The 22,836-nt window shown below is 43.3% G+C and overlaps 1 protein-coding gene and 1 non-coding gene across 2 annotated transcripts in view; one reads left to right on the forward strand and one right to left on the reverse strand.

Annotated features, from left to right (window-relative positions):
- Positions 1–22,836, reverse strand: part of LOC126161827 (regulating synaptic membrane exocytosis protein 2) — a 1,269,779-nt gene that overhangs the window by 1,036,371 nt on the left and 210,572 nt on the right.
- Positions 12,864–12,947, forward strand: Trnas-gga (transfer RNA serine (anticodon GGA)). The gene is given in 2 exon segments: positions 12,864–12,903; positions 12,913–12,947. It is a non-coding gene; the product is annotated as a tRNA-Ser (tRNA).

Raw genomic sequence — 22,836 nt, forward strand, 5'->3', positions numbered from 1 at the left:
TGTGCTAGCATGTTAAGTACTCTCAGCGATGCACTTCACACTGGTTTACACAACATGTACGTAGACGTAGAAACAGAATATTGCGTAACGGCACAGCGCAAAATTTTTTATTATGGACGTCTTCCCTTGTACGGCGCGTGTAGCCATAGAGGAGGGAGTTGCTAGCAAACTACATCATACTCCCAAGTCACCTAATGATCTGTGGCGCAGGTTACTTCCGAACCACTAACCGATTCCCCCTACCGTGTTCCATTCACGAATGGCACTTGGGAAGAATGATTGTCGGTAAGCCTCTGTATCAGCTCTAATTTTTCGAATTTTCTCGTCGTGGTCATTACGCGATATCTATGTGGGAGGGAGTACCATGTTTTCCGACTCTTCTCGGGAAATGCTCTCTCGAAATTTAAATAATAAACCTCTCCGTCATGCACAACGGTTCTCTCATTACGTCAGCCACTGGAGTTTTTTCAGCATATCTGTAACGCTCTCGTGCCGACTAAACGATCACGTGACGAAAAGCACCGCCCTTCGTTGGATCTTCTCTCTCTCTCTCTCTCTGTCTCTCTCTCGCTCCCTCTCTCTCCCTCCTCTCTCCTACCAGTCCTGCCTATTGAAGAACAATACTCAAGAATCGGTCGAACAAGCGCCTTGATTCTTTTCCTATCAAAGCGCAATATCTTACATTTATTCAAGCTCAGGGTCAACTTCCAAAGCCTGCACCGTTCATCAATCCTCTGCAGATCATTCTATAAATCTGTACTGTGTTCTAGCATTGCTACTTTGTCAGACTACTGCGAACACTCTTAAAGAGCATCCGATACTTTCTGCTAGGTTGTTTGCATACATTGTAAACAGTAACTGCTCTATCACATTTTCTTGGAGAACTTCGGAAATTATTCGTACCATATTATCTACCGATTTTGTTCCGTGAGAGCGACATGTTGAGTTTTATCTGCAAGGAAGTCTCGAATCCATTTGCAAATATGGTCCGATACTCGATAAGCTCGTATTTTTTCACTAAACGATAGTGCGGAACGGTTTCAAATGTCTTCCTGAAGTCAAGGAACACGGTATCAAGCTATGAACCGTTGTCAACAGCAATATCGATGTCATCGAGGAACAGAGCGAGCTGAGTTTCGAAAGATCTCTATTTGCGGAATCCATGTTGATTTTTATAGAGGAGATTATCATTCTCCAAAAACAACATAATGCTTGAGCATAAGGCATGTTACATATTGCTACAACACACTGATGATAACTACATAGGTCTATAATTGTCTGCTTCTGTCCTACGACTCTTCTTGAAAAAGGGAACAAACTGCGCTTTTTTCCAGTCCTAGGTACCCTTGTTTTGCTCCGTCGATCTTCAATAAGCTGCTGCTGTAAGGGGAGCAAGTTCTTTCGCATAGGATTCGTAGAATCTTATAAGTATTACATCTGATCCTCATGCCTCTACACTCCTAAGCAATTTTAGTTGAGTTTCTATTCCGCGATAGCTTATCTCAATATTTGCCATTTCGACGTTCGTACAATGGCCGGAAGGAGGGACTGTGTTACGATCTTCCGAGTTGAAACAATTTCGGAAGACTGAATTCAGTATTTTGCGTTCTCTCTGTTATTGAGAGAACTGACTGAATTGATGGTTTCGAAATTTACAGCCTGCTTCTGCAGACTGATGTGAAGAGGGATCGTAGAAAATGAAATGTCAGAATAATTACACTGTCGGAAAAAAATCGCAACGGCAAGAAGGAGCTGTTCGACATAAACAAATGTTAGTAGGCGTGTTCCTACATCTGAAACATGATGTGCATTCAGATTTCACGGCAGTCGCATAAGAGTGGCGCTAGTAGATTTGCTTTAAATATGCGCCGTAACGGTCATGAGCGATAGTGAACTTTGAGATCGGACGTGGTGAGATGGTGTTAGCCAAGAATGCCTCTAAGGTGACAAAGAAGCCATTATCAGCACCTCAGTGTGTTTAACGAGGTCGTGTAACAGGGCTAAGAGAAGCCGAATGTTCCTTCTGCGATACCGCTGAAAGACTTGTCAGGAATGTAGCCACTATTCGTGACTGCTAGCAGCGGTAGTCACGAGAATGTTCAGTCGATAGAAGGTCGGGCTCCGAACAGTCACGTGGTCTTATCCAGAGGGAGGATCATCGTATTCGGCTTGGGGTCCTGGCGCATCTTACTGCATCTGCGGCAGCAATCTGAATTGCAGTTGGTGCCACAGTGAAACAACGAACTGTTACAAATCGGTTACTTCAAGTACAGCTCAGAGTTAGACACTGTAGTTTGCATTCTACTGACCCCAAACCACCACTATTTGCTACTTCAGTGGGGTCAAGCGAGAGCTCGTTGGAGGGCACGGTGGAGGTCGGTTGTGTTTTCTGATAAAAGCTGGCTCTGACTGTACACCAACGACGGCCGTGTGTTGATTAGAAGGCCAATTGAGGGCCTGCCAGATAAGCTTTGCATTTTGAGGTCTTAAGTGTTATTTTATTATTGATACCTATAGGTCTGTTGCGATGGTTCCTATTTATCAGCTGATCTATTTGACCACCAGTTGGTTTCTGGAATTGTGGCTGTTGTTTGCTTTCCCTGAGTCGATACTGGCGTTGGGTGTTTGTTAACAGGATGTCTTAAACTGTGTGAACCGATTGTGTTTCTTGAGCAGGAGTGATAACGTGTTCCTTCTATGCTGTGGCACGCAGTACCCAAGCGGCTGGGTTTTAGCCGATCTCCATGCCAAACGTCTTCGAACACCAGATAAGTACCTTTCTCTTGTAATAAGGCCCGGGGCCGGTTTCGAGATAGCTTCGGGCATTGCAGACGTCATCGTGTGTTAATTATATTGACTTGAGGTACTTGGGTCTCAAAATCTGCAATTGCCGAGGCTATGTAATTGTGTTTGGCAGCCAAGTTTCCTTTCGGGCGTTTCGCCGTCGTTGTAGAGGCGGTATCTTGCAGTGACGCGGGTATACCGTTTGACTAGTTAGTGTTGCTTTACGTAATTAACCTAGCTGTGTTAATATTTTTTTTGTCAGTCAGTATCCAACGAAAAGGGCCTTGGAAGGCCGGTCCTCCCTGTGTAAGCTTTCTTGGCCTTCCTGCTTGGTGTAGTCTTGTGCTCTTTGCGTATAGGCCTTCTGATGCATCCCTTGTGAAGAAACAATTCAATCTCTTGGTAACTTAACTGTAACTGTTATTGTTGAAGGCCTGTCTGTTTGCTATTTGGTAATTTTACTTAACTGAAACTGTTACTGTTGAAGGCCTGCCTGTCTCGTATTTTGTAATTTTACTGAACTGAAGCTTGCCGGTTCCAAAGGGGACCCAGAATGCAGCACAGAGAAACTGGCTTCAACGGTCTCTCGGTGAGCCACGTCCTAGAGCTGGCTGGCTAGGCTACGCACGAAGATGACACTCGAAGTCAGCCAAGGATTCAAATCGGACCCAAATACGCCCAGCAACCACTAGCCGAACTCCGTGTCCAAGACGCTTGCGCAAGTGTTCGCCTTACTCGCCGGGGGGACCTGTCACACCGTCCTCTTGCGCCGTCACCACTCCCCAACTCGTCACGCCACAGCATGCCCCGTCCCCATCAGAAACCTCGAGCAAAGATCTTAGTGGCCTCAAACCAGAGGAACATCACACGACAGCTCGACCTAGTGGCGCCAGGTTTTCGAAAGGTGACGCCAGCAACCCTGCCACGGCTCACTGCCATTCACGAACAGCATTCCACGGGGTGTTTACCACCAGGAATCCACTCGGTCAGATATAGATGTTGTAACCAAACATTCTCTACAGCCTGTCGACAAGTCGCTCGGTCTAATAGATCACCAGATCTGTTCTAGTCCAGCAAATATCATGAGCCGACAACTCCAGCGTCATCCATTAACAGCATTAACCGTCCTTATACACTACTAGCTATTAAAATTGCTACACCAAGAAGAAATGCAGATGATAAACGGGTATTCATTGGACAAATATATTATACTGGAAATGACATGTGATTACATTTTCACGCAATTTGGGTGCATAGATCTTGAGAAATAAGTACCCAAAACAACCACCTCTGACCGTAATAACGGCCTTCATAGCCTGGGCATTGAATCAAACAGAGCTTGGATGGCGTGTACAGGTACAGCTGCCTATGCAGCTTAAACACGATACCACAGTTCATCAAGAGTAGTGACTGGCGTATTGTGACGAGCCAGTTGCTCGCCCACCATTGACCAGACGTTTTCAGTTGGTGAGAGATCTGGAGAATGTGCTGGCCAGGGCAGCAGTCGAACATTTTCTGTATCCAGTAAGGACCGTACAGGACCTGCAACATGCGGTCGTGCATTATCCTGCTGAAATGTAGGGTTTCGCAGGGATCGAATGAAGGGTAGAGCCACGGGTCGTAACATATCTGAAATGTAACGTCCACTGTTCCAAGTGCCGTCAATGCGAACAAGAGGTCACCGAGACGTGTAAGCAATGGCACCCCATTCATCACGCCGAGCGATACACCAGTATGGTGATGACGAATACACGCTTCCAATGTGCGTTCACCGCGATGTCTCCAAACACGGATGCGACCATCATGATGCTGCAAAAAGAACCTGGATTCATCAGAAAAAAAACGACGTTTTGCCATTCGTGCACCCAGGTTCGTCGATGAGTACACCATCTCAAGCTCTCCTGTCTGTGATGCAGCGGCAAGGGTAACCGCAGCCATGGTCTCCGAGCTCTTAGTCCATGCTGCTGCAAACGTCCTCGAACTGTTCGTGCATATGGTTGTTGTCTTACAAACGTCCCCATCTGTTGACTCAGGGATGGAGTCGTGGCCGCACGATCCGTTACAGCCATGCGGACAAGATGCCTATCATCTCGACTGCTAGTGATACGAGGCTGTTGGGATCCAGCACAGCATTTTGTATTACTCTCCTGAACCCACCGATTCCATATTCCGCTAACAGTCATTGGATCTCGACCAACGCGAGCAGCAATGTCGCGATACGATAAACCGCAATCGCGATAGGCTACAATCCGACCTTTATCAAAGTCGGAAACGTGATGGTACGCATTTCTCCTCCTCACACGAGGCATCACAATAATGTTTCACCTGGCAACGCCGGCCAACTGCTGTTTGTGTATGAGAAATCGGTTGGAAACTTTCCTCATGTCAGCACGTTGTAGGTGTCCCCTCCGACACCAGTCTTGTGTGAATGCTCTGAAAAGCTAATCATTTGCATATCGCAGCATCTTTTTCCTGTCGGTTACATTTCGCGTCTGTAGCACGTCATCTTCGTCCTGTCGGTTACATTTCGCGTCTGTAGCACGTCATCTTCGTGGTGTAGCAATTTTAATGGCCAGTAACCGACCTTGTGAAACAGGTACGGATTCCATCCCACAAACTATCATCCGGCACCTGCACAACACAATGCATGCACGTCTGCATGCTTGAATTGAACATTCTGGCTATTACACCGGTTATTGATGTACAAGCATTTCACATGTGCAGTGGCTTCTCTCGCATTTAGATTAACCTGTGCAATATTAATCGTTAAATATGTTACCTAGACAAATGTATTCCAGAAATTTCATTGCTCTACATTAATTATTTTTTGGTGTTGTGATTTTTTTCCCCTCAGTGTACTAAGAGATACCGCTGATTCATTTTGATGGTCAAGTTTTGCAATTTAGGGATGCTGGGCCTACGACACGGTGCCACGAGCAGTGTGGTGGCGCAGTTGGGCAGGGGTGACGGTTGCGGCCTGGCTGCCCAGCGGCGGCCCGGCCCGGCCCGGCCGCACGTGGCTGTCTGCGTGCGGCGGCGGCGGCAGCGGGCAGCCTCGCAAGTGCTCGACTTTCCCGCCGGCCTCATCTGGCCTCGTGTCTGCCCTACGCCGCCCTTAAAGGGTTGCAATCGTCAACGTTTAGCTGAAACTTCGGCCAAACGACTCCTGAAGCTTGCCCCAGCGCCAGACGTCAGCGAGTACGACTGCAACTCGAAATTTCATATACAATACTAGCCATTAAAGTTGCAGCAGTATGATGGCAGCATGCGACAAACTTCAAATTGCTTTCGTAGTGTACTACATGATCGGGTCCGCAAATCATTAGAATTCCAGCGCAACCGCACGAAGTAAGTACAAGCAACGCCGTCTACATCTTCTCTACAAATATACAGGGTGTTACAAAAAGGTACGGCCAAACTTTCAGGAAACATTCCTCACACACAAATAAACAAAAGATGTTATGTGGACATGTGTCCGGAAACGCTTAATTTCCATGTTAGAGCTCATTTTAGTTTCGTTCTTCCACTTACGCTCAATGGAGCACGTTATCATGATTTCATACGGGATACTCTACCTGTGCTTTACAAGTACGACACAACGTGTGGTTCATGTACGATGGAGCTCCTGCACATTTCAGTCGAAGTGTTCGTACGCTTCTCAACAACAGATTCGGTGACCGATGGATTGGTAGAGGCGGACCAATCCCATGGCCCCCACGCTCTCCTAACCTCAACCCTCTTGACTTTCATTTATGGGGGCATTTGAAAACTCTTGTCTACGCAACCCCGGTACCAAATGTAGAGACTCTTCGTGCTCGTATTGTGGACGGCTGTGATACAATACGCCATTCTACAGGGCTGTATCAGCGCATCAGAGATTCCGTGCGACGGAGGGTGGATGCATGTATCCTCGCTAACGGAGGACATTTTGAACATTTCCTGTAACAAAGTGTTTGAAGTCACGCTGGTACGTTCTGTTGCTTTGTGTTTCCATTCCATGATTAATGTGATTTGAAGAGAAGTAATAAAATGAGCTCTAACATGGAAAGTAAGCGTTTCCGGACACACGTCCACATAACATATTTTCTTTCTTTGTGTGTGAGGAATGTTGCCTGAAAGTTTGGCCGTACCTTTTTGTAACACCCTGTATATTGAAAATCTGCTCGCTTCTGCCTGTACGTAAGGGCTAATCTCAAGACCAGTGTAGGAATTTTGACACGATTTTTACTGATTTACGAAGAAGGTTTGTGTACACAATTTCTTAATATTTCGTGCAAACTGGCTAAAGTGTGATGAATTACACACATTCAACATGAGTTGAGAAAACATCGTTCCTGTGAAACCCAACTAGCTCATTATTCACATGAAGTATTGAGTGCTATTGACAAGGGATTTCAGATCGATTCCGTATTCCTGGATCTCCGGAAGGCTTTTGACACTGTACCGCACAAGTGGCTCGTAGTGAAATTGCGTGCTTATGGAATATTGTCTCAGTTATGTGACTGGATTTGCGATTTCCTGTCAGAGAGGTTACAGTTCGTAGTAATTGACGGAAAGCCATCGAGTAAAACAGAAATGATTTCAGGCGTTCCCCAAGGTAGTGTTATAGGCCCTTTGCTGTTCCTTATCTATATAAACGATTTGGAAGACAATCTGAGCAGCCGTCTTTGGTTGTTTGCAGATGACGCTGTCGTTTATCGACTAATAAAGTCATCAGAAGATCAAAACAAACTGCAAAATGATTTAGAAAATATATCTGAATGGTGCGAAAAGTGGTAGTTGACCCTAAATAACGATAAGTGTGAGGTCATCCACATGAGTGCTAAAAGGAACTTGTTAAACTTCGGTTAGACGATAAATCAGTCTCATATAAAAGCTGTAAATTCAACTAAATACCTAGTATTACAATTACGAACAACTTAAATTGGAAGAAACACATAGAAAATGTTGTGGGGAAGGCAAACCAAAGACTGCGCTTTATTCGCAGGACACTCAGAAAATCTAAAGATCTACTAGGAGACTACCTACACCACGCTTGTCCGCCCTCTTTGAGAATACTGCTGCGCGGTGGGGATCCTTACCAAATAGGACTGACAGCGTACATCGAAAAAGTTCAAAGAAAGGCAGCACGTTTTGTATTATCGTGAAATATGGGAGAGAGTGTCACAAGAATGATACATGATTTGGGATGGACATCATTAAAAGAAAGGCGTTTTCCGTTGGGACGGAATCTCCTCACGAAATTCCAATCACCAACTTTCTCCTCCGAATGCGAAAATATTTTGTTGACACCGACCTACATATGGAGGAACGATCACCACGATAGAATAAGGGAAATCAGAGATCGTACGGAAAGATATAGGTGTTCATTCTTTCCGCGCGCTATACGAGCTTGTAATAACAGAGAATTGTGAAGGTGGTTCGATGAACCCTCTGCCAGGCACTTAAATGTGATTTGCAGAGTATCCATGTAGATGTAGATGCAGATGAATTACAGTCAACTGCCACTGTAAAAACGATGTTATTTCCATCTAGCTGTGAATGTCACAACTCGCTTCGCGGACTTTTGCTGCGCGATCGACAGTGTCCTTTTCATTTTGACCATTCCCTGCAATGGCAACAGTTCTACCCTCGCTCCGAGACGGTATTGTCACGATTGTGTGACATATTGTCGTTTTGTGATCTGGGGTTTGTGTATTCTGTGCTGCGCGCGCATTTTCCTGGATCAAATCATTGTTTTCCGGCATAGATCTGTAGTGGCATCTAATTGAATGACTTGCACTCTAATTGAAAGAAATGCACTAGGCCATTGAGCCACACAAATCTATTATTACCAGAATATATACATCTATAAAAATGAGGGAAGGACTCTTGGACTCTGCCAAAGAAGTGCTCGGAATTAGAGTATCCCAAAGCATCAGGAAAGTATGGATAACAGAAAACATGTTGAAAAAGATGGAAGATCGGAGAAAGTGGAAAAGTGTAGAAACTGAAAAAGGCAAAAAGAGGTACAGGAAGCTGAATAATGAATTAAGAAGAGAAACTGAAGAAGCAAGGGAAAAATGGATGAAACAGAAGATGTTTGCTGAAGGTTGTAAGAGAAAGGAAAAAGAACTGGTTGGGACATTTATTGAGAAGGGAGTGCTTGCTAGCAGATGCTTTGGAAGGATTGGTTTGTAGGAGAAGACTGAGAGGAAGAAGGAGATACGAGATGATAGACGACATAAAGGGAAGAGGAAATTATGCAGACCTGAAGAGGATGGCAGAAGACCGGAGAGCCTGGAGAACTACCATGTGAAAACCTGCCTTTTGGCAAAACACTGACGATGATGATACAGATTGTCTTCAATATAAAGCTTATGAATTAAATTTTCACTCCGCGTTTTTCAGTCAATATGTGAATCCAAAACTCAATAACTACTGTAGGGATTCTGATATGGTTTTCACCAATGGACACACTGATTCGAGACGGACCGAGCGGTGCAGTAGCTCGTAGCTTCTGTCATTGCCACGAGATGCCACTCCCAGCGGTAATTAAATATGGAACAGGTAAATCCATATCTGTCTAGCATTTTCTGACGTGTGCTACTTAAACTAGACAATGGGCCGTACCCGAAATAGATAATGCAGAATAAAATTATTGAATATACAGCCTTCTGGAGCAAGTCCTCTTTCAAATTTACTGAGGCTCTGGTGCCCACCCAGATGAGAATGATGATGCTATTTAGTTGCCTAACGTTCTTCTCTACACAGTGGCCTCTAAATAAAACTACCGCTATGCCAGACAAGTCATCCGGCCATAGATACTCATAGATACTTCCAATTTTGTCACACGTGCGAAGCCGGAGCGGGGCGTTAGTCCTGTATATAAGGAGAGGTCCTGCAGAAGGTCTGTCATTCAGAAATAGCATTTGGATGTTGGTTATTTCTGAGAAGATCGTGTTATGTCTGTTGTAACAAGGAGAAATGACGACCAACAAGTGTTGGTATTCGTCAGGAACCAGAGGTGACAGCTGTGAGTACCAAAATTCCCACCCTATATACCCCAAACACTCGAAGCCACCTATAAATAATAGATCCTTGCAAATATATTGCGTCCGCACTCTAAAATTCCGTTATTTCTTGTCATTCTTTGTGCTGGAACTTCAATGGCCAGCACTAAAGCGTCAGAAAAAAAAAATGGCTCTGAGCACTATGGGACTCAACTGCTGTGGTCATAAGTCCCCTAGAACTTAGAACTACTTAAACCTAACTAACCTAAGGACATCACACACATCCATGCCCAAGGCAGGATGCGAACCTGCGACCGTAGCGGTCGTGCGGTTCCAGACTGTAGCGCCTTTAACCGCTCGGCCACTCCGGCCGGCCAAAGCGTCAGAATTAACTACAGATGATAGCAGAGTTTAGTGATGGCCAAAGCAAATTCCGTGACATTGTTCTTGACAGGGATTGTATGGTAAGCGAAAGAATTGGAAAACTTTCGTCCAAACATTTCAGAGCGTCTACATTTATTTTTCTTCATACAAATCACTAATTTTTGTGACAAAATATGTAGATACAGACGCATCAAGCAATATTTAGGAGACACAGAACCTCTTCATTTTATCCACAGTATGCTGCTTTCTTTCTCGGTACCAAATAAGGCAAAGAAATGCACTTTTTTCGCTGAATAGAGATGAAGTTTTCATTGTTCAGAAAATATATTTATGAAAAATATTTCACTCTTTTATGCTCCAATTTTTCTACAGTGTAGACATCTTTTTTCTCCAAATATTGTGAAAACATCGTAATTTTCAGATATTTGGCCTCTCTTGTGGAAGAACATTTAAAGGTAAAATATCCAAGTCGTCATGCAACTTACGCAAATGTATCACAAAAAAATCAAACGTTAAAATAAAGATTAAAAAGACTGAAAGGCAAAAAATCCACTTATGTCACACGACTGGGTGCGGCATGATTAGTTTAATACTGGACGTTAGTAGACGATGCCACTTACACCCACCAACATCAACGTCAGGACTTTATTACGGATAATCCTGGACGTTGGCGTCCCGTTCCGTTACGATCTGTGTGAATGCCACCATTTGAAATATACTGAAAATTCGTTTGCAGTTCCGTTTCGTGACGCCTAGTGGAAATCGACTTTTAATCTTTTAGAGAAACATTGCAAGATAAGAGGTATCGCAGTGTCAAGTTGCAAATTTGATTCCATTTTTTAATCACTGAAATAGCATCATAAACGCTCTCAGTCCTAGAAGGTTCATTTCGTTTCCTCCTCCTCTTCTGGGTGCTTTACTTCCATTTTCTTGTCAGGCAGTGTAGTAGGTATTACTCGTCAAGATGTGACGTTTTATCTACCGTTTGTTATACGTGACCTTTGTTTCACTAGGCTTTTATGTGCGGCAGCAGTGGAGAGCCAGGGTGACCGTGGCCCGGATTTGTGTCACGGGGCGCGTTGTCAGGCTGGCGTGCCCCGGCGTGTCGCTGGTTAAATAGTCAGCGCGGCCCCGCGAGGGCCGACTGCATTATTGAGGCCCGGCCCTGTCGAAGCGCATCAGCCGTAATCAGGGCTGTTCTGTACTGGCTTGCCCTGGGGCACGCCGAGCTGCCCTGCACCAGGTTACGGAGCACTGCCTTTCCGAAACCGTCTCGAAGGCGGCGGCATTTCTTTTGCCAGGCAGAAGAAAATATTTGATTCGAGCGAGATAAGTTTAGAATTGTGTTCCCTCGAGGCCTAGCACAGCACAAACAGAGGCACTGTTACTGATAACATGAAACTTACTGACAAGTAAACCCGCCCAAAGGGTACAGTTTGTCTCTCATCGGCTTTGGATATGTTGTTGTGCAGATAAAAATAATAGACACATATCTTTTTATACGTGCCCACACGACAATTTCTGAATGAATATTGTTGAAACCGTAACAGGCACAAAAAACTAAAAAAAAGCTCTATCATTTTAAAAGTACGTTACAACGGTCCACTCAGATTTGTCGAAAAAGCCATTTTTCCCCGAAATTACCTCCATCTCCGTTATTTTGTTTTTCATTTCGACATTTAGCGAATAGCGAAACGAATAGCATCGTTAATATCAAATTCAGTCACATATGATGAAATGGTAATCCAGAGAAGCATTTGTCAGAAATAAGCTAGAAACATCTCCATGTCGCTGTATATGCACCCGATGTGTCCGCTTGTGGGCTCACTTCAATGCCAGTTTCTTGTTGGGTTGTTTATGTATTTACCAGCCTCTCCAGCTGCTGGATCTATGAGGATAGTAGCTTCAATGACAGTATTTCGCATTTAATCTGCGAAGTGCAACTGAAGAAAGTTTCGGACGATTCATACTGCTTAGTTGTGTTCTAATCATAAGCCGACACGCTATAAATACAACTTTCATAATTACAGGTTTTCTGTTAAAGCCGGCTGCGGCTATAAAGACAGCACATTGTTGTGTATACAGTTGTTGTTTAAAGTTTTGTGTACGGGGAAACGATATATATGGCAGAAACAACTTGTCCTATGGATTATGTGCCCTGACATCGTAGTTAAAATAGGCAGCGAGAAAGAAAACCGAAATCTAATTTTTTTCTCAGCACAGCATTTTCTTTCTCGCAGTCCGTTGTTTAGAAAATACGTAGCCTATGTCCGTCCGGATGTTTATTAGAGTATCGCGTAAAAATTTAAAGAAATCGGTCAAGAACTTTTCGAGATTTTTGGAGACAATGCTAAACAACGTTTCCACTTTATATATTAGTAAAGATCTGGGCAGAATATGAAGTAAAAGCAATGAGATTTGAAAAGGCACACGCCTCATCACATTAATTGTTTGGACAAAATCCTTTCAATATGAATAAATGGAGAATTACAAGTAACTCGTTCTGTTTATTCTAAAGCGTCTGCTGCAATTCTCATCACAACCATCATAGCGTCTCACTGTGAAAGAGCAGTATCGACAGCAAGGGACAGGAACAATGAGGGGCTTAAATTCTTAATTAAAATTGAAGGTTTTATTGTGGGAATGGATTCTGTGTCTTATTTTGTTTCTAGCATTTGGTTCTCAGACCCAAAACTGGAGCCGGCCGGAGTGGCCGAGCGGTTAAAGGCACTACAGTCTGGAACCGCACGACCGCTGTGGTCGCAGGTTCGAATCCTGCCTCGGGCATGGATGTGTGTGATGTCCTTAGGTTAGTTAGGTTTAAGTAGTTCTAAGTTCTAGGGGACTTATGACCACAGCAGTTGAGTCCCATAGTGCTCAGAGCCATTTGAACCCAAAACTGGAGGAAGAAGGAAGCAATTTAGCAATTTAACAGATCTTCAATGAAGAGGCCATGGAGACGGAGCACAAACGACGGAGAAGTATGGGGCCAGGAAACTGCGTATAGCGTTTGCAGGTGAACATTCTGGTCACTCACTTTCCCCGAAATCCCGAAATGCGTTCGATCTAGCCTATTCGTCTGCAGGTGAGACCACAGTTGGTGAAGCAGGCTGCCTACCGCGCGCCTCAGTTGTTATGCAGCCCTGCGTAGCCGATACGATTGGCGGATGGCAAGTGTAAGCCACTGGGGGACGGGATGGAGACAGATTTCTTATGCTATAGCTAAGTGGAATAAGAGAGTGGCATGGAACAAACCATGGAAACAGTGCTTCGATGTCGAGGCTCTTCACTCCTCTGACAGAACTATGCCTCCCGTGAAAGAGAAGTAGTTTACGTAACAGACAACAAGGCTCCGGCATAATGTTTTAAAAGTCATTCGTTAGCAGCTCGATCATCAAGCATCCAAAGTCACTGAAATATAAATAAACTTAAAACTGGATTGCTGAAGATAGGTGCGGGTTTCGCTGGTTGGGAATAATGTACTTCTATTAGTGACGATCTGTCTGCAGCCAGTGTCGCACCACCACTTCATTCTCAAGCTTCAAAGTAGCATTTAAATCCTAAGAATAAATACAGCGCTCTTTTGATGACCGTTTTCTTGTCATCAGTTTCCTCGTTTTTAGAAAAAGGTGTTTCTTCATTCCATAACAAACTATGAGAGAGGTATTACTCTGTATCGAGACCTACATTCTCGCATCTTGTCTGCGCGGTCCTTAAGCGAAGTGTATTTTTCTGGCAGAGAAATCGTCCTGGAAACAGTCTCTGATGCCGGTTCTACAAATTTTCTCAATAGTGTTTTACCCAAGGAACGCCATCTTCCCTCCAGGTATTCACATTTGAGTTCACGAAGCATCTCGTAATAGTAGTGCGCTGATCGGGCCTACCGGTACCAAACCTAGCAGCACGCCTCTGAATTCCTTCCATATTGTCGTTTAATCTAACCTGGTGGGGATCTCAGACACTCGAGCATTATTCAACAATGGGTCGCATTAGTTTCCAGTAAGTGGTGCTCTTTATAGGTGAACTACACTTTCTTAGAACTCTCCGAATAAACCAAATTCCACCATTCATCTTCCCTACTACCGTCCTTATGTGCTCGTTCTATTTCACATCGCTTTGCAACGTTGCGCCTAGGTACTTAATAGACACACAACAGATACTGTATTCAAATACTGTAGGATTATTTTTCCGACTCATCTGCATTAACTTACATATTTCTACATTTAGAGCAAAATGCCATTCGATACACCAAACAGAAAGCCATACTGTATCTTTCCACAGTCACTAACGGAAGATACTCGTACTTTCCCGTATACTTATCAGCAAACGGTCACAGATTGCTGCTCTAACTGTGCGTCAGATCATTTATGTATATAGTGCACAAAAGCGGTCCTATTACATTTCCTTAGGGCACTATTGAGGATACACTTGCCTCTGAATGTCTAAGAGTAGTCTCTGCAAAACCGAAATAGGATTCCATCCGTACGTGGCGAATAATTTGTTTTTAAGTCTTTTAGTTGTTTCCCAACACCAGGGATGCCAATTCCATGATATGGATGTCTTTGCGGTGACCAAACGATAGTACGTCTGTACGTTCCTCCCGCGTGGATGATATTTTAGACGTAAAATTTAAAGCTCAGTTTTTCTTTTGGCATCTTCAGCTTTTATTTTGCCTTCTTCAGCTTTCCTTTTATCTCTCCGGACTGGTCGACGAATGACTGGATAGAAGCCTTCGAGCCTCCTATGGATTTTATATAGATCCAGAATTTTCTCCGGTTCTCAGCACGATCTTTCGCTCGCATATGACGGTGGAACGCGTAGCCTTCGCCCATCGAGCTTTTTATAGACGCAAGAATTTCTACTAACGTTTGCCTGTCTACTTTCCCGCGTTCTTTTTTGAATCGAGAATGCAACAATGGCCGTTTCCTCACCATTTTTAGAATTTTGTTGTTAAACTACGGCGGGTCTTTTGCGTCCTTAATTCAATTACCAAGTACACACTTCTACAGAGAACGATTTACAAACAGTTTAAACTTTTCCCATATAATTCTTACAATGTCAAGCGGAAATTTTGGAAATTGTTTTTGGATGTCATAACAATTATTCAGTAACGTGATTTTTCTGTAGGCATTCAAACGCAATGAAATTGTTTCTCCTTCTACTGGATGCTCTGTTCACACACGAACTATTTCTAAAGTGTCTCTAAAAACTGCTAGGTAGGTAATGGTCTAAATAGGAACTCACGCTCAAAAACATACCGATTCACTTTGAAATAACGTATTCAAGCCTCCCGATCTACTCAGTCAAAAAGCCGTTGCAGTTTCCTATGAGTCTGATAATTAACATATTACTTCATAACTAATTAATAACTTCCAAATAAGTAATAGGCAAACTAAACTCATGGTATGCAAGTGTCAGATCATACACTCGATGTCCATTATGTTTCTTCATCCACAGGCAGTCCGCATTCCACCCCATTGTTATAACAGCAGTTAACATTTGAAATCGTTACTACATTAGCTACAAATGCAATAATTAGCTGAATCTCAGTAAATTACTGTCGTTCTTTCATCCAGCGGGAGCATGAGCGATTAATGTTTTGTATTTTTGTTTCCGTACCAAGGCTATGATACTTTATCATTTTCCAGCTTTTGTCGCAGTCCGCATTACAACGTGATTTTTTAAATATTTTTTATTTATTTTACTTTCATAAATGACCATATTAACTGAGAAAATTTAGGGCAAACATTTTATACCAGATGCGTAATTATTAGTGATTATGTGATCTTACCATATTCTTAGAATAAGTGGAATTCGCAAGCGAAAAGAAAAATCGAGTCATAAGAGTCTAGTGAAATGAGCGTTCGTGAATAACAATTAAACTTCACAGAGAAACAGTACACATTCGTTACGCTTATCTTCGTTCGGAGAAATCAAGGACAGACGCTTCGCTACAGGAATAAATTCTCTTACGGAGTTTCGTTGAAAGAATGCACTAGAATATTCACAATGGCAAAAAACATCACATAGAGTGCTGGAGTTATCTCCGAATCGTACTGGAACGATGGATATCTGCGTTGTTAATATACACTGTTTATGAATTTAAGCACTTTCTACGAAGCAGATTTAACGTTGAGCGGCGAATATTTCACATGCAGCTGAAAAGTGGAGTTGTTGGTACCTTCCTGCAACTTTGTGGATCCTATGAAAGGAAGTGAAATGTAGCAGAACTAAGACTTTCTAATGATGTCCCCAAGACATCTAGTCCATCGGCGACACTAAAGAGCCCGTTTTAAGAAATAGGGAAAAAAGAAATAACCGTGCTATTGATGAAAAAATGGTATCTGGATTTGCCAGTAACGGTTCATGGAAACATGTAAAACATAACCCAAGACGAACAAGTAGAGTTTTGGACACGCTTCATTGCAAAAACGATTCCAGTGCGCTACCTGACTCGGTAGTGTATTTTTCAGGGTGGAAAATGGCGAAATGGGAGAAATCAGTGTTGGCACACGTTTGGTGCTCTCTGTAAGAGGAGTCCCGTAATGACGGTATGCACTGAATCTGGTTTCAGCTGTGCTGGAGCTATGCCCGGCGACCGTGCGGCCGGCTCCAGGAGCGCCAGACATACGCGCCATACCTCTGCCACTCCACTGGAAATCGAAGGCTATGCTGCCTCCGCGGAATGTATTTTGCATCCCGTTTCCAATCGATAGTCGCCAGAGATCCGCGCATATTGAAATAGTTATCTTCTCCGCACGGATACAATCGTGGGCGCAGCAAATCCCGCGCCAGACTGAATATTCGCTTCAAATGCAGATTTTTCTGTGGAAATCAGTAACAGCAAACGAAACCTAATTAAAACTATTAACATACTAGCAGTTAGCATTGTTAATATTTCCCCGTAAATCTGTAGATGATCTTACATGTTGGGTGCGACGTTTACATAAAATAAACGTTCTATGTCAGTTCGTTCAGGAAGTATTTTTTCCGAAAGACATCACACTTTCCTATGGAAAAATGGCAAATTCTTCGATTAATCTTATTTAACTTCTTGTATAAAAGATTGCTACATTGTATTTGTCAAAAAAAATAAAAACGAAGTAACTATTTTTATAAAGAGGAAGGAGTCCGTCTGCAGAGTAGGTGAGTAATATATACGAGGACATGCTGAGAAGTAATGCCTCTAAATTTAATGCCTCTAAATTTGTGTGAAAACTCTTAAAGTTTTTTAAGTCATTGACATTCTACATCTTTAGTCTTCATGTATATTTATTTATTTCCCTTCGTAGTCACCTTAGCCCAGAACTGCACTGCTGCTACGGTCGCAGGTTCGAATCCTGCCTCGGGCATGGATGTGTGTGATGTCCTGAGGTAAGTTAGGTTTACGTAGTTCTAAGTCTAGGGGACTGATGACCTCAGATGTTAAGTCCCATAGTGCTTAGAGCCATTTGAACCATCACCATGGCGAAGAACACATTTCTACCAATGAGAAACCAGTTTGTTGATACTGTCACAGTAGCATGTTTAAACTTTCTTGACGGAGCGAAAAATTTACGTCTGCTTGTACCACTTCAAGTGAAAGTGTTCTGTAACTTATGGAAACACATGAAAATCAGACGGGCCAGGTTGGGACTGTAAGGAGGATAATCGATGACAGTGAATCTAAGACGTCGGACTGTTGCAGTCGTTGCAGCGCTCGTGTGTGGTCTGGCATTGTCGTGCTGAAGGAGACGATGCTCCATGTGTGGACGAACTCTTAGAATTCGAGACACAATTACAGCACACTGTCTGTCGCTCACCGACATAGTTAGGTTACACACCGCCACGTTACAGGCTACAGTTCATCCACATCTGATTACCCTGTAGTTCACATAAGTGCTTGGCAGAAGGTTCATCGAACCACCTTCAAGCTATTTCTCTACGGTTCTACTCTCTAACAGCGTGCGGGAAAAATGAGCACTTAAATCTTTCTGTATGAGCTCCAAATTCTCGCTATGTAGGTGGGAGCCAGCAGAATATTTTCGCGTTCGGATGGGAAACTTATTGATTGAAATTTCACGAGAAGCTGCTGCCACAACGAAAAACGCCTTTGTTTTAATGACTGCCACCCTGATTCACGCATCACGTCAGTTGCACTCTCTCCCGAATTTCGCGACAGTACAAAACGAGCTGCCCGGCTTTGAACTTTTTCGATGTCCTCTGTCAGTTCCATCTGATGCGGATCCCACACCGCACAGCAATACTGCAGAAGAGAGAGGACAAGTGTGGTGTACGTAGTCGACTTTAGTCGATTGTTGCATTTTCTAAGTGGTCTAGCAATAAATCGCAGTCTTTGGTTTGCCTTACCCACAAAATTATCTACGCGATTCTTCCAACTGAAAGTATTAGTAACTGTAATCCATAAGTATTTATCTGAATTTACACCCTTTAGATTTGTGTAACAGAAATTTAGAGGATATCTTTTGCACTCATATGGATAACTTCACGTTTTTCATTCTTTAGGGTCAATTGTCACTTCTTGCACCATACAGATATTTTGTTTATATCATTTTGCAGTTGGTTTTGATTATCTGATGGCTTTATAAGATGGCAAATGGCAGCACCATCTGCAAACAATATAAGAGGGCTGCTCAGATTGTCTCCTACGTCGTAGATATAGATCAAAAACATTAGAGGGCCTACAACACTTCCTTAGGGAACACCAGATATTATTTCTGTTTTACTCGACGACTTTTCGTCAATTACTGCGAACTTGACCTGTCTGATAGGAACTCACGAATGCAGTCGCACAGCCGAGATGATACACCACAGGCAAGCAACTTGATTGCGAGGCGCTTGTGAGGAACGGTGTCGAAAGCCTTCTGGAAATCTAAAAATACAGAATCAACTTGACAACCCCTGTCGATAGCACTCATTACATCGTGAGAATAGAGAGCTAATTGTGTTTCACAAGAACGATTTTTCCTGAATCCGTCAACGACTATTAGTCAATAAATTGTTTTCTTCGAGATAATTAATTATGTTCGAACACAGGGAGACTACATTTCGGAGCCCTCTAGAGACGGAGGCTGTAAATATTTAAACTTGAAGAATAAAGATTTAGAATGTTAATTACGTTTGTTTTATGTAAAGAACTTAGAGTTTTCATATAAAAAGTTCTGAGGCCTTACCTTACAGCGCCTTTTCGCAGTCCAATGTCAACTTCCTTTCTATACATAAAGTGTATTTGAGAGATGGTCAGCCGAGCCGAACAGTAGCTGTTTTAAACATGAATTTTGGGAAGCGTTAGCAAGTGAAAAAACTCAATCAGAAATCTGAATTCTATACAGGTCTCGTACATAAGGATCGTGACAGCAATTTTTTCACTCCATTGGCAAAAGGCAAAGGAAGGTGAACGATTAGTGACTGTGCAAAGTAACTTCCGTCATGAGTTGCACAATGGTTTGCGGAGTGTGAACTTATGTAGATGCGGATAAAGATACTATGAAACATAAAATACAGTCCTTTTTGAACTGGAAGTCAAACTTATTTTCCATAACCAAATCACAGTTTTGAGAAAATTCTTCAAAAATAGCACTACCGTATCTGATCGTACTTTCCACGTGACTCATTGTCTAATGACAGCCTTACTCCTGAGCGCGGTTTTGGCAGCGAGCGAGTCCGACACGTGAGATATGTAACTCTGTAGTGTAGGTGATCGAGACGAATTCGTGTAAAGTTTAATGTCGCGTTTGTGTCGGTAGCGTAGATTTTGTTGTTGTTCATAATAATGATGACTGTGATAATGATGATGATGATGATGATGAGAGAAGGGAAGCGTGAAATCCACGACCCACAGTCCATGGTAACTCCCATGAATAGCAAAGAGGGAACGGTCGAACTTAGTTCTCCATTCTCACTCCATAAAACTCCGGTAAGGTTTAGTATTTAATCCAAGAAGATGGCGCAAAGCCCACACCTCGCTGTTCAAACACTGGAGTTGAAAACTTTTTTCCATTTCTAGGATGCGAATGGGCTACCACTGAGACGAAAGTCTCTCCAGAAGCATGATCCTTGCTCTGGTGACAGAAGCTTGCGCTTCTGCATTGTTCATCGATGCCGATTTTTAGCGGATTCAGCCTTTTTTCGTTTCCTACATCAGTGTACTAATTTGGCTCAGTACCCCAACTTTTTCCGATCTATCTCAGACGTGTGAAACATTCTGACTTCTATTTCAGTTTGAATTTTTCATTTTGTTTAAGTAAGCTAAATGAAACTGTACCCTCTGTACGCTTACTGTAGATATTACTTTATAAGTTGAAATGTGGAGATTCAATTCGTTATGTGTTAAGTGCTTATGCCATTGATTTTGCTGACGGTGAACTCTATTGTTCACTTTTATAAGCTGCAGCTACCGTCGCCTTATAATGTAATGCCTATTAATAGAGTTTTGGTAGAAATCTTGATAACATTTACTAAGAGATTCGACCAGACAAAATACACACATCAAGAAAAGTTTTGAATCACCTCGGTTCGGAGGGTGCCGGAACCTGTACAGACAATTGAAATAGAGATCAATATAAACATCATTTCCGCCCTTTTCATTGCTCATGAAAACCACTTATTGCATGTTGTACCACCATACAGCCAGACCTGCAGAGGTGGTGGTCCAGACTGATGTACACACCGGCACCTCTAATACTCAGTAGCACGTCCTCTTGCATTGATGCATGCCTATATTCGTCGTGGCATACTGTCCACAAGCTTATCAAGGCACTGTTGGTCCAGATTCTCTCACTTCTCAAAGGCGATTCGGCGTAGATGCCTCAGCGTGGTTGGTGGGTCACGTGTTCCATAAACAGCCCTTTTCAATTTATCCCAGCCATGTTCGATAGGGTTCATGCCTGGAGAACGTGCTGGGCACTCTAGTCGAGCGATGATGTTATCTGAAGAAAGTCATTCACAAGATGTGCACGATGGGGGCGCGGATTGTCATCAATGAAGACGAATACCTCGCCAGTCTGCTGCCGATATGGTTGTACTATCGGTCGGACGATGGCATTCACGTATCGTACAGCTGTTAAGGCGGTTTACATGAGCACCAGCTGCGTACATCGGTCTCATATAATACCACCCCAAAACAGCAATTAACCTCCACCTTGCTGCACTCGCTGGACAGTGTATCTAAGGCGTTCACCCTGACCGGGTTGCCTCCAAACACGTCTCTGACGATTGTCTGGTTGAAGGCATATGCGACACTTATCGGTGAAGAGAAGATGATGCCAATCCTGAGCGGTTCTTTCGGTATGTTGTTGGGCTCATCTGTACCGCGCTGCATGGTGTCGTGGTTGCAAAGATGGACCTCGCCATGGACGTTGGGAATGAAGTTGTGCATCATGCAGTCTACTGCGCACAGTTTGAGTCGTAATACGACGTCCTACGACTGCACGAAAAGCATTATTCAACATGGTGGCGTTGCTGCCAGGGTTCCTCCGAGCCATAATCCGTAGGTAGCTGTCATCCACTGCAGTAGTAGCCCTTGGGAGGCCTGAGCGAGACATTTCATCGACAGTTCCTGTCTCTCTGTATCTCCTCCATGTCCGAACAACATCGCTTTGGTTCACTTCGAGATGCCTGAACACTTCCCTTGTTGAGAGCCCTTCCTGTCACAAAGTAACAATGCGGACGCGGTCGAACCGTGGTACTGACCGTTTAGGCATGGTTGAACTACATACAACACGAGCCGTGCATCCCTTTCCTGGTGGAATGACTGGAACTGATCGGCTGTCGGACCCCTCCGTCTAGTAGGTGCTGCTCATGCATGGTTGTTTATATCTTTGGGCGGTTTTGGTGACATTCACAGTCAACGTCTACCTTCAGGAGTTCTGGGAGCCGGGCTGATGGAAAACGTTTGTTGATGTGCATATCTTCTCTTACCTGTAAATGACTCGAAACGTTTTTCGCTGATAACATGCAGTGTTATGTACGGATCAAGCAATGGCTAACTGAAAGTAGCATCCAGTGTGCTCCATGGGAGCATAACAGACCTATATATATTATCAATGAGTATGAACGATTTATCAGTCAGAGTTAGGAGCACTTGCGGAAAATTCACTCTCTCCGGAAAATTATCATTCCTGAATCAGAAAATTGTCGTCTTTGAGTTCTAATAAGTGGCGAGCTACTTTCACAGTATTTATTCTTTATATGGTGAATGGATGATCTGCTGAAGGTTGAATAAATGCTGATTAATGTCCATAAACAGGAGAGAATCTGGTAATTCTAAATTACAAGTCAGTGGTATTCATCTGCAGTCACAACGTTTATGCACTTAGGGGTAAACAACAAAGCGATATGAAAGCGAGCGAACAAGTGTAATCAGTAGGAGAGAAGACAAATGGAAGATGTAGATTTCTTGAAATAAATCTGAGAAAGTGCAGCATATCTGTTACACTCCATGTAAGATTCCAGCGACAGAGTGGTGGTCCAAATTTATGAGCCGTCGTAAATGGGCCTGTTGTAAAATGTCGAAGAAATATAGAGACACGTAAGAGATCGGTATAGCCCTTGTGGAAATGTAACAAGGGTGCTCAGGAAAGTTCCCTTTATTGAGAATTAAAAGTATGAGGGCTCTGTTACCGTTAAGAAAAAGCCGTTCCTACAGATGAAGAATGACGTTAGTGCATAACGGAAA

Source organism: Schistocerca cancellata, chromosome 2, assembly GCF_023864275.1.
Source record: "Schistocerca cancellata isolate TAMUIC-IGC-003103 chromosome 2, iqSchCanc2.1, whole genome shotgun sequence".
Taxonomy (NCBI): domain Eukaryota; kingdom Metazoa; phylum Arthropoda; class Insecta; order Orthoptera; family Acrididae; genus Schistocerca; species Schistocerca cancellata.